Source organism: Leopardus geoffroyi, chromosome A1 (genome assembly GCF_018350155.1).
Source record: "Leopardus geoffroyi isolate Oge1 chromosome A1, O.geoffroyi_Oge1_pat1.0, whole genome shotgun sequence".
Classification (NCBI taxonomy): domain Eukaryota; kingdom Metazoa; phylum Chordata; class Mammalia; order Carnivora; family Felidae; genus Leopardus; species Leopardus geoffroyi.
Window position 1 is genome coordinate 4,908,905 of NC_059326.1, and position 12,640 is coordinate 4,921,544.

Below are 12,640 nucleotides of genomic sequence, written 5' to 3' on the forward strand. Positions count from 1 at the left end.
ACGGAACACAGTTGGTTTGAATTTAGGCCTTGGGGTTGTTAGTTGCACCCTTGCCCTTTTCTACTGATTTCCATCAAGAACACTGTTTCGTAAAATTTAAAGAGCAGGGAGTTTGGATTCAGGAGAGGTTTTCATTCTCGCGTTTGAATCCAACCGGGTCTCTGCAATTCTTGGCACACGTCTCTCCTGGACAGGGTGTAACATTAAGACCCAGGTCTTTTGCCAGTTCTAACTGCCCACTTGCCATGAGGAATCAGGTTTCACATCACCGCAGGGAGGGAAGAGCTACGAAGGTCTGTAAAGCGAAACGCAAGTGTTATTTCTCCACCAGCCTTTGGAAGGCGGTTGAAAACCTTTCTCAGTTCTTTTATACGCATCCTGAAATTGCTCTGACTGGTGGCTTACGACGACGTAACTGTCCGTCCACAAGCGTTCATGGCAGGAATCTGGGAAAAATGAAGCACTCTATACAAACTCTCCCCTGCTCTCTCCCCAAGCCTGGCGCTGGGAGAAAGTGGACTGCTTATCTACTGCAGAGCTCTGATCTCCCAGGACTCCAATCTGAGTTTCATTAGCATGACAATCCTTGGGTCCCCCTGGAAAAATGTGGCCAGGACTCTGGGATGGATATCGTTCCCTTTGAGACACAGAGACTCCAACAAAAACAAAGGGACAAAGCAGTCTTCAGTACTTGGCCCAGAGGCAGAAGGCAACACACTCAGAACCATCCAAAGGCCTCCAGCAAGCGGAGCTTTAGAAGTCAACATGTGAGTGGGGGTCTTCAAATGTCCTCTAACTTAAGGTCCTTGTTACAGGGACTGTCAAAAAGGAGAGTGTGGCCAGCCTGCAAGGACCTTACCAGAAGAACCAGACACTTGGGGAGAGCACCCCTTCCCGGGGCCCAAGAGCCAGCAAGGGAGGTGGATGGTTAAGAGTTCCAGGCAGCCTGCTGGGTGGCAGGTTTAAGCCAAAGGTCACGGTTATGAACCATGGCAGGGGTTTACGCAACCTTAAATCGCTCTTCACAGTCAAGAGTGGGGGAAGCAAAATCTGCATCTGCACAAACTGGTGACTTTGGTCCCTGAAAGACAGATCATGACAGTGAAGATAAGTTTACCAGAAGCATCCCTGTAGGGGGTTATGTTTTCCTCTTTCATTCCTTCTCCCCCACTCCACCATTGTCCCCACCCCCACGCTGCCACTTGAAAGAGCAAACAGAAAATTCAAGTAGAAAGAAGCTGAGGAGAAATGTTTCAGAAAAAAAGCTGTTCCGGGGGCGCCTGGGTGGCTCAGTCGGTTAAGCGTCCGACTCCGGCTCGGGTCATGATCCCGTGGCTCGTGAGCTCGAGCCCCGCGCTGGGCTCTGTGCTGATGGCTCAGAGCCTGCTTGGGATTCTCCGTCTCCCTCGCTCTCTGCTCCTCCCCCGCTCGTGCTGTCTCTGTCTCAGGATATATAAATAAACTTTAAAAAACATTTTAGAGGGTGACTCTGGGGCTTAGTCAGTTAAGCTTCTGACACGAGCTCATGTCATGATCCCATGGTCCGTGAGTTTAGAGCCCCTGTATGGGGCTCTGTGCTGACAGCTCAGATCGTGGATCCTGCTTCAGATTCTGTGTCTCCCTCTCTCTCTGCCCCTCCCCGACTTGCACTCTGTCTCTCTCTTTCTCAAAAATAAATAAACATTTAAAAATTGTTTTAATTAAAAAAAAGAAGAAGAAAGGAAAAAAGCCGTTCCAGAATGATAGGATACTTCACACATGTAAACAGCAAGCTGCCTTTGCTGGAGACATGTGCATGCTTTTCTGTTTTGGCACAAGGGAGTGTTTGTTATTCAGTCACGGCTTTTCTCTCTGGGTAGAGAGCATCTTTGGAGGAAAACAATCAAAACAAGAGACAAGATAAGAGAAACACAGGAGAAATCATTTGAAAGCTTACCATCATGATCATCATCAAATTCCTCTTCAGGATGTCTTCTGACCAGCCTAGCTCCAGCCATTGTCCTAAACTTATTGGGTGGAATTTTCTGAGGGGGATCACCCAGAACATTCTGCGGAAAAGGCCATGGTGCAGCAGCCGCCGTGGACCTCCCCTTGTCACAGCATTCCCAATAAGGAGGCCACTGGCTTTACCTTACATTTGCCTGAGGTCTTTAAAGCAATAATGCTTAATCAATGTCATTTAGAAATGATGCTTGAACTGCAACCAACACTTCCTGTCTCCAGACCACTCAGCCTGCTCTGGACCCAGCCCAGTTGGCGACGCTGGCTTCCCCTTCCTGTGCATCTCTGCCCCCAACCCCACCCCACCATAACTATCCTCTAAGGCGAGCGGAGTGAAGACCCTCAAATATCTTTGTTAAGAGGACCATCCGGAAGAGCCCCAGCTTTGCCAACTTGGACCCTCATCCAGCAGTTAACTCTGTCCGTGTAACCACGGCCTGTCCTCGCCCTCCAAGGGATGCCATGGGCAACCACAAGCTGAGAGAGACCACAGGTGAAGCGCCCAGTGGCCAGGGGAGAACTATGTGAATGCCCCTTGGCAGGGAGCTTGGCCCAGGGGCCCATGCTACTGGCATTTTTCTGTGCCCTCCTTTCTGTGGAACACAAGGCTCTAGGTGACGGCTGGCAGAGAAGGACTAGAGAGCTCTAAGCACAGTAAGCCTGAGCTGGACCGAGGTTCTTATGTACTCTTGTGCATATTTTGATTGCTGATCTGGCCTGAGCACCAGCTTTCAGTGTGGGGGTAATAGCTGCTCTGGGTATATGCTTACTCAGAGGAGAAATTCATTTCTAATTAGTAACATGCAATGTGAAAAGCCCAGTCCAACTCGTAATTTTCCACATTAACCCTGGAACACAGCTGAGGCTGCTGAGGGGCAAGGGCTTATCTCAAGAGAACACAGAATCCCATGTTGGCTCTGGAATGACCGGAAAGCTCAGGGGGTAAGGTGTTCTGGGTTCCACAGGTCACCACTCAGGTGTCACCCTGGCCCAGCCCCTGTGGGTTTGTACCCGGATCATAGAGCAAGGGGGTGTGAAGAAAAGACCAGATAAAAGCAAAATGAGCACCTATCTGTAATGTTGGTGGGTCTCAGAGGCACGGGCCGTGCGGAAGCTGGTATTTGGGTCATTCCTATGCCTCTCTCATAGCTTCTGCTTCTCGCTGGCAATCATTGGCATCCCTTGGCTTCTAGACACATCATTCCAAACCACCTCCATTTTATTCTTTTTAAAAAATGTTTATTTTTTTAATTTTTAAAAAATGTTTATTTATTTGAGAGAGAGAGAGAGGGAGCAGGGGAGGGGCAGAGAGAGAGGGAGACACAGAATCCGAACCAGGCTCCAGGCTCCGAGCTGTCAGCACCGAGCCCGACGCGGGGCTCGAACTCACGGACCGCGAGATCATGACCGGAGCCAAAGTCGGACGCTCAACAGACCGAGCCACCCAGGTGCCCTGAAACCACCTCCATTTTCACGTGACGTTCTCCCCCAAGTGTCTGTGTCTCCTCTCTTCTTACAAGGACACCAGTCACACTGGAGGAAGGACCCCTCTCCAGCATCACCCCGTCATGCTATATCTCAGTCACAATTGCAAAGATCCTATTTCCACATAAGGTCACATTCACAGGTACCGGGGTTAGGACCTCCACACATCTTTGGAGCCACCGTTCAACCCACAATAAGCACCACTGCCAGCAAGGGTGCCAGCATGCACCTCACTATTATCCTTCAGCCCGGTCACCAGTGCCCTCGGCCCAGACAGTATTGTGGCTGGACTCTCTTCGACGGATCCAAACTGGGTATGGGTCACTCCAGCAAGTGTAGGCCCTTGGTAGATTTCAATGTCATGGATGGCGCTCCTGGGGTTGCCAGCAATGAGGGGACGGTACCACTGGCAGCCGGAGCAAACAGGAAAGAAAATGGCGTGGTCCAAGAAGGCTAGATGTTGGCGCACTAGACGTGAGACCGCTGGTGTCTCTTGGCATCATCCGGGAGGATAAGAGGGCTGCCCGAGTTCCCATGCGGTGGATGGGATAGACTAAGAGAAACACCGTGGCCACTGTTGTTCTCCAATTTCTGCGCATAAGCCAGGGTGGCCCAAGAAACCCGTGAGCCCGTCACCGCGACTCAGCTCCTCCCCATAGTTCCCTTTTCCCCTGGGTCACTGTTTGGCCAGAGCCCCTCTTAGAAAATATTCTGTCTCAGATTGCAGAGTGGGGTGGGATGCCCTCAAGCTGTCAGCACCAAGGTGGGCACGAGGAAGCCAAAACCAGGCAGAATGAGGCCAGACAACAGGGGCCCGTGTGGACGGGATGCCAGGGTGTGGGGCACGGGTGAATGCACATCAGGGAGCGGCCAGACTCAGCAGTGGGGATCGTCTGATCCTCGCGAGGGTGGAAACCACAGCCAGACCCCAAGAGGAGGCCCACAGGTGTTAATGGAGGACGCAAGGCACAGGAATTCAAAAGGACATACATAAGGGCTCCAGACAGCAGCAGGGTCCTTTCTGGTCTCGGCTCCCAAGCCCCCCCACCCTCCCGCGACACGGGGAGGCGTGTGTCACACCCACTCCTTTGTGGCAGGGCCCCCTTCTTTTTTTTTTTTTTTTTTAATTTTTTTTTTCAACGTTTATTTATTTTTGGGACAGAGAGAGACAGAGCATGAACAGGGGAGGGGCAGAGAGAGAGGGAGACACAGAATCGGAAACAGGCTCCAGGCTCTGAGCCATCAGCCCAGAGCCCGACGCGGGGCTCGAACTCACGGACCGCGAGATCGTGACCTGGCTGAAGTCGGACGCTTAACCGACTGCGCCACCCAGGCGCCCCAGGGCCCCCTTCTTAAAGACCCTGCCATTCCTTCTCTCCAACTTCTTTTCTCCCACTCCCCAAAGCTTGGGGGTCTTAAGTAGTCTGGGCCAGCAAAATACAGACGTGTTCTCTTAAATTAATCACTTAGGTTGGGACCTTGGCCCTTCCAGTTTAAATGACCCTGCCTCGTGCAAGTAAAAAACTCTTATACTGGAAGATACTGCCATGGGCTTCAAAACTTTATTTTGCACTTCAAAAAGCGTCTTCCCTTGTTTTCGTTTTCTGGTTTCTGCATCTCCGACGACCTATTCTCGTCCAATTTCCCAGCCCTGTCCCATCCCAAACCTCCTACACACAAGGCACAAACACTTGCTCTCTAGTGTAGTCTATATTCTGGCAAGTCTGAGCCAATTCCCCGAACATATCGTTGCCCATCGGCTTGGTACACTGCAGCTATCACTTGGGGCGCGGGAGCCCCACTTTCGCAGCTGATGTACCCCATGCGTTCCCCACGAAGTGGCTGGGACCCCGGTTTCTCTGTGTCTCTAGGAGGTGTAGCAGATTGCCACGATAGGCATTTTCTGCACTGCCTCAGTCATCATGGTGGCCCAGGGCCCACTTCTCATAAGTCGACTCGGACCTAGAGGGGCAGAAGATGCTGTTGACAGGGAGGAGGACTTTCCTCTGTGACAAGCAGAGCCCCAGCCAGTGGCACTGCGACAGGTGAGGAGCTCTGTCATCTCAATCAGAGGCTGATGACACTTCCAGGGCCACGACCTCCCCATTTTGAGTTACATGGGGTGTGTGGGGGGGGGGCGGGTTACTTCCCTTGGAATTCTAAGCGTTACTTAGGATGGTCTTAGCTTCTGTACCGGGTCCCCCCAAATAATGACTCAACCCAACAAGTGTATGTCTTGCTCAGGGACCAGTTCGAAGTAGGTATTCAAGTCAACGGGGCAGGGGTCTCTTGCGCATACTCACTCAGGGTCTCAAGCCTCACATCTCCCCTGGGGTCTTGTGGCCGTCTGCTTCTAGCCAGTGGGAGGCAAAGAGACCCCGGGAGAAGCTTAGACTCAGGCCCCGTGCCTATCCCCTCCTCTCGCGTTCAGACGGTGACGACCAGTCACGCGACCACATCTAGCTGCAAGAAAGGGTGGGAAATCTGGTCTCCCCAGGTGCCTGGTCACATTGCTATTACTATGGAAGGAGAGATTAGAGCGGCCAGCCAGCAGAATCTGCTGCCTACAGGCCCACTCTGCAGCCATGCTGGGGCAAGGAAGCCTTCCCCATCTCGCAGTGGGTTCACTTTCCTTCATGCTCCCTCCTCCTACAAGACGGCACATTCGATCTCCAGACCCTCCCCTCCAACCCCATTCCGACCTCTATCGCCCACTCCCAGCTGCCTTCGTTTCCTTTAGCCTTCTTCTGTGGAGAGAACATTTTCTGGCTAAAGCAATTACATTTAGGGGCGCCTGGGTGGCTCAGTCGGTTAAGCGTCCGACTTCGGCTCAGGTCATGATCTCACCGTCCGTGAGTTTGAACCTCGCGTCAGGCTCTCTGTTGTCAGCGCAGAACCCACTTTGAATCCTCTGTCTCCTTCTCTTTCTTTCTTTTTTTTAATTTTTTTTTTCAACGTTTATTTATTTTTGGGGCAGAGAGAGACAGAGCACGAACGGGGGAGGGGCAGAGAGAGAGGGAGACACAGAATCGGAAACAGGCTCCAGGCTCTGAGCCATCAGCCCAGAGCCCGACGCGGGGCTCGAACTCCCGGACCGCGAGATCGTGACCTCAGCTGAAGTCGGGCGCTCAACCGACTGCGCCACCCAGGCGCCCCGTGTCTCCTTCTCTTTCTGCCCCTCCTCCCCTCAAAGGTAAACATTACATTTTTTTTAAAAAAAGCAAATACAATTAGCAAGTGTTTGAAACGGACTTAAGTTAGTGCTGACTGTGGTTATTGCCACCTCTAGACTGCCTCCATTAGCATTTGTTGAGTGTCTACTGTGTGCTGGGGACTGTCATGAATAATCTATGACACTGCCCTCGAGAGCAACCAGGAGACTCCCCAGTGTGAGCCTTAGTTCAGTGTGAAACTCTCCAGCCAACTGGCCTCACAGTACCTTTGTTTCCTCCCAGGTGCTAGGCCAGTATGATCAGCCCTCCGCAGCTTAAGTGTTCTTTTTTCTTCCTTTGGAAAAAAAAAAAAAAAAAAAAAAAAAAAATCTATGTTTTCCTCCATGATGGGTTAATCCCCAAACAGCCAGGCTTACTTCAGTCCCAGATCCTAACCGCCTACTGGGTTTTCTGCGTGGGCTTCAGTTGCAGTCCCTGATCCGGCCTCACGCAGCTTTCATTTATGTTTCATTTCCATCCACCACAACAAGGTTACTTTTTTCAAAAGAGAGAAATCTCAGCAGATGTATTCATTCTGAAATGTTTCCTGGGCACACACCAGTGAGCTCATTAGCCCAGGCTAACCATGAGGTTTACCCTCCCCCCTCCCTGCCTCTTTTCTTCTTCGTCGTCGTCTTTTTTTTTTTTTTTTTTTTTTTTAATTTTGCAGCAGAGAGCAAGATCATATGGTCCCCTAGCAGCTCCTTCCTGTATGTGCAGGGAGCAGTGACTGAAATCACCCTCAAGAAGGAGGGCTGCGCTCTCTAAACACGCATACTTCGGAGTATCTGCTTTTGTTTAGCGAAGACTGAAGCTCAAACGGGAAATTTCTAGGTCAGCTGTACTTTGCTCTAATAAAGGGAAAGTCTAGCCAAAAAGAACAGCAAAACTCCGGCCTCAGCTTTTTGGAGTGTCTTGTCTGATTACCCAATTATTATATTACAGCTCAGATTAGGAAGGGATTAGCCCCCGAGGTCGGACAGATGGAGAACACTATTAAAATACCCCATGTGGGGTTTCAGAGTGGGTAGCAAAGTGGCCACCTGTCCCTGTTTCTTGGGTCAGTCTGTCCTCATTTAGAGTCCCAAGATCGCTGTCTTTGATGCCAGTGTGGAGAAGCTGAATAGCACAGGAAGCAAGCTGGGCCCCACCCCCCACCCCCAACTTCTGCCCCTCCTCTTTCTCTTTCCTTATCTTGTGCCCTGCCCTAGAATGACCTGGCAAGAAATGGTCAGCTGAATTGCAAGTGACTTTGGGGTTGTCATCTCTTAGGGCCCTTGGGAACAGGTCTGGGACATTGTATTAGTTAATAACAGACAGGAAGGTTTCCATCCCAGATCCCCTTTTCCTTTGTTAACTTCTGAATAGGCACCTCCTCCTTTCTCGAGCTTTTGTAATTCAGGGGCCACATTGGGCTGTTTCTTGAGCAGTGAAGGAAGGTCTGTCCTGTGTCTTTGTGCCTTTTCACCCCTGTGTTTGGGGAGATCGGGATGGTCTCTGTACCACCTTGCCGGGCAAGGAAGCCTAGTGGCTTGGGCTTTGGGTCCCAGGCTTGAATTCACAGGCAGAAAGGTGCTCTAAGCGGTTCATTTAATAATTAATAAGCCACTTAGCTCTTCTGCTTCAAGTCTTTTATCTTACAGGAATGGCGATGCTGACCTCAGAAGGATGTGTTCAGAAACATTAATGGCTGATGAGAAAGCATTATGCCAAGTAAAATATGTTGGTAATCTCAACACTGTAATGATCTAGCCCGATGAGTACATCTTCCTGATGAATATATCTAGCTCAGGTCAATTCAGGAAAAGCATACCGGACACATAGAGCGGCTCCTTCCTCAAAGACTTGGCCCCAGCACGACAGAACATAGAATCTTAAAGTTGACAGGGTCATCGATACCCAAGGTCTACAGACAGCCACCATTCATGATCGGAATTCTCCAGGAAGGAGGGTTTCACCACATCCAGAAGCAGCTTACCCTAACGTTTGGACAATTCCATCACAGAGTTTTCTTGAAAAAAAATAGAGTTGAATTACTTTATGTCTTCACAGCTTCTCCCCCTGACTCCTGCTACCAGTACTGACCAGCTCAGACAGGCCGGGTATTATTCCACAGGATTCTCACGCCTTAGTTCACCCCCACAATAATCACAGGGGGTTGGCTCCCCCAGTTAAGCAGAAAAGGAAACCAGGACAAAGAAGTAAAATGATTCGCTCAGATCTAATGGCTGGTAAACAGTGTGGCACCGGAGTCTACCATTTTTTTTTTTTTAATGTTTTTCATTGATTTTTTGAGAGAGAGCACAAGCAGGGGAGGGGCCGAGAGAGGGGGACAGAGGATCCAGAGCAGGCTCTGCGCAGACAGGATGACAGCAGTGAGCCCGATGCGGGGCTCCAACTCGGGAACTGCGAGATCACGGCCTGGGCCAAGGTCGGACGCTCAATGGACTGAGCCACTCAGGCGCCCCCATCGTCTACCTTCCTTATCACTCTTTCGGTTATCCGCTCTGAGACGTAGCGGCTTCAAACGACGACCATTTATTGGCTCCGAATTTTGCGGCTCAGATGCTTTGTCAGGGCCTGCAGCGCGATGGCGGCTAGCACTGGACCCCAAAAGCGAGCATTTCAATCAGCAAAGCTGAAAACTGCCTAACTGTTCAGGTCCGGCTTGAGAAGTTACCTACCACCACCTCCACCAAATTCTATTGGTCGAAATAAGTCCCAGGGAAGCCCCGACTCGAGGGGAGGATGACAGAACTCGATGTCTTTGTTGAAGAGTGGCAAGATCATAGCATGAAAAAACACGTGAGATAAGAGAGAGCATGGTGACCATCCGAGGAAACACCATCTACCAAACCCACCGCTTACTTCTTCTAGAAAATAAGTTCTTCCAAAAGACGCCTCTTCTGGAAACTGCCTTTCGAGTATTCTCTGAGACTTAGGTTTTTCAGGTGAGCCTTTGGTTCTTGAACTGTCCCTTATCATCCTAGCCTTCTCCCGCCATGTACCCCACAATGCAATGGCACATCCCAGGGTATGCCTAGGCGGGTGCAGAGCAGAATGACCATGGCCTCGTGTCTGCTACATGTGGATATTGAATCAAGTGGGAATTTTTGACTGCCACACGGCATCGCGTAGAAATGCTGGCCCCTGAAATTTGTAGCCCCTCACTCCGTACCTGTGCAGTTCTTTCGAGGGACCCAAGTTAAGTCCCATTTTGCAGAATCTGGCCTCGCACTCTGATTCGTCGGGCCTTTCTAGATCCTGATTTGGGGTTCCGCTGTCTTCACGCTCCTTCCCAAACCTACGTTTGACTCATGACTTACCTCTTCCTTCCACACCGGCTTCAAGCCACTGACAAGACTCCGGGCCCATTCGGGCACAAGAAGAGAGTGCTGAGGAACACCTCTCAAAAGACAACCCCTCTGCGCATTGACATCTAGCCATCGATCTGCAGCTCTGCAAGCCGGTGGGCAGATTTATTCAGGCAGCGGTGGATTCACCACCTCGTCCTGCTTTTCATCCAACCCACCTTTTTCCACTTTGTCTCGGGAGGGTCAGAAGAACCACTGCCAGCACTTGAACCAGGTCCTGGAGACTCCCTCCTCTTTGCATTTCTCTGGTGTGCCACAACCATAATACTGGCAGCCAGAGAAACTAGGTCAGCCCGAGTTTTCTCACCGAGCCCCTGCTGACTCCTGGCGATCACAGCCTCCCCTTCTCAAATCATCCTGTTTACACTCCATGCTGGACTCTCTCCCACCTCCTCTGCCTCCTGCCTGTTTCTGAACAGCAGCGCACTGTTCACCCATTTACAGCCTTCCCTGTCCTCTCCAGAATTCCCCAGGGAGCATCTCAGTGGTGCAGTCACCAAACTAAATCGCAGCTCCCCCTGGAACCTGATCCTCTTAGGAATCTGGGTCAGGAGACATAAAGCTGCCCACTGTTTTCAAGAAATGTGGGCTTCTCTGCTCCCCGGCAATATTGATGGCACAGCACAGCAAGTGCAAGAAAGGCAGAGTGGACCTTCAGACTGCTTACGGTATAGTTCAAGGGGAGGCATGTCTGCTAATAACAATAATATAAAATTAACTACAGTCACTGCATTTAGGGGGTGGAAGTGAGACATTACAAGGTGCATAAGACACACGATTTCTACGTGGGCAGAAAAAAAAGGTTCCGGGAGGCAGTGGCGTGTGGAATAACTCCCAAATAGCAGGTAAGTTCTGGCGAGAGCACAGCGACGGGCCTCTCACACGGCTGCCTGTTTGCAGACATTCGTGAAAACAACCAGGTGGCAATGTAACAGATCCCTTTAAAATGCTCGCGCCATTCGAGCTATAGTGCTTTCAGTGTCCGAGGAATTAATCCAAACACGACAGTTATTCAAAGTGTCATTTAAATGATGGTGTCCTTGAACGGAACACCGGGCCACCATCAAAAGACTGTTTGTGAACGTGAACCCGATATCAGCTCAGGGCCCTAGGAGGCCCTCCCCTCGTCTCTCAGATATCTGATTAACACACCTCGATTCTCTCTCCACCCTTTATGACAGTGCATTTCTTTCCCACTAATTGTGCAGATTGCCAAGAGCTTCCTTCCTTCCGAACGCTTCTTTCCTGTCCAGGGCCGCCTCATTCAGCTTCCACTCCCCACAGGCATGTTGTGATTTGGGTGATTTCCCCTCCGTCGAGAAGACCCGTCAAGGGGGCTCAGACTATGCAGCCCGGCTCCCTCTCGCCCTCACGCACGCGCTCCCTCGACTCCCTGCACCAACTGACAAAGTATGCCCCCTGCTCCTCCCCAGAGCTTTTTTCTCAACAATGGCCAATTTTTCCCTAAAAGGAATTCTTCTCTCAGTTGCTAAGAATTTACATTTCCCTCTCACATAATTGTACGAAGAATTTTTTATGACGTGAGAAAATGCTTAAGATAACATGAGCTCAGCAGGAAAAGAGCACGACACAATCGTAAAATTAGAGCCAGTATAATCTCGACTGCGTAACACAACGGGCCTCAAAGAGCAAATTTAGCCCAACAGTAGCCGTGGCCCTCTCTGGCGATGGTGGGCTGAGATTTTTGTTCTCCCAAATACACGTTGCTGTATTTGCCAAGTCTTGAAGGATAATGAAGATACTTGGGGCCCAAGTGCTGGGGAAAGTAATGTCACCTTTTGGAAAAACCGAAGTCGAGAAGTGAGGAAAAGCCAGCGCGGGGCAGGGAGGGCGGGCTACGATCCTCGCGCTCCTGAATGATGCCCAGCCCTCCTTGCCCTGCACTGCTGACCGCCAGCCCCCGAGCGAAAGCTTGACTAGTTATCTGACTTCCCATCGTGTTGCCAGACCGGCTCTGTGACACTTGGGGCCTCGGCAGGATTTCTGGGAGGCGGGGGCAGCGGCCGGGTCGGACTGAGGGGCGCCCCTGCTGGTCTGTCCGGTCGCACGCGGCCCGGTCCCTCCCTGCGGGCTGGCGAGGCCGGTGCGGTGCGCGGTGTAGCCACGGAGGCAGTGAGGGGCAGCAACCGAGCTCTCCACCCTTGTGGTCAGCGACGGTCCCTCCTAACTTAAACATTAAACATTGCAGGGGGACCTGGGGGGCTCCGTCAGTTAAGCATCCGACTTCAGCTCAGGTCATGATCTCACGGCTTGTGAGTTCGAGCCCCAGGTCGGGCCCTGTGCTGCCAGCTCGGAGCCTGGAGCCTGCTTCCGATTCTGTGTCTCCCTCGCTCTCTGCCCCTCCCCCGCTCATGTGCGTGCGCGCGTGCGCGCTCTCTCTCTCTCTCTCTCTCTCTCTCTTTCAAAATAAATAAACATTAAAATAAATTAAAACAAAACATTAACCATTGCAAAGCTGGATGTGACATCTATGATGACCACTCCTACGTGTAACACTACTATTTAGTCAGTAATTTACTGGGCCCAGGAAAGGAAAATAAGACAAAA

The 12,640-nt window shown here is 51.1% G+C and overlaps 1 long non-coding RNA gene across 3 annotated transcripts; it reads right to left on the bottom strand.

The window, feature by feature from the left end:
* Positions 1–6,703: 6,703 nt before the first annotated feature.
* Positions 6,704–10,970, bottom strand: LOC123587726. Of its 3 annotated transcripts, none has more exons than XR_006707501.1 (3): positions 10,025–10,970; positions 8,512–8,709; positions 6,704–6,993 (listed from the first exon to the last, which is right to left on the bottom strand). It is a non-coding gene; the product is annotated as an uncharacterized LOC123587726 (long non-coding RNA). The 3 variants fall into 3 exon arrangements; XR_006707512.1 differs by having other exon boundaries at positions 10,231–10,968; XR_006707521.1 differs by lacking the exon at positions 10,025–10,970 and adding an exon at positions 8,784–9,053.
* Positions 10,971–12,640: the final 1,670 nt, after the last annotated feature.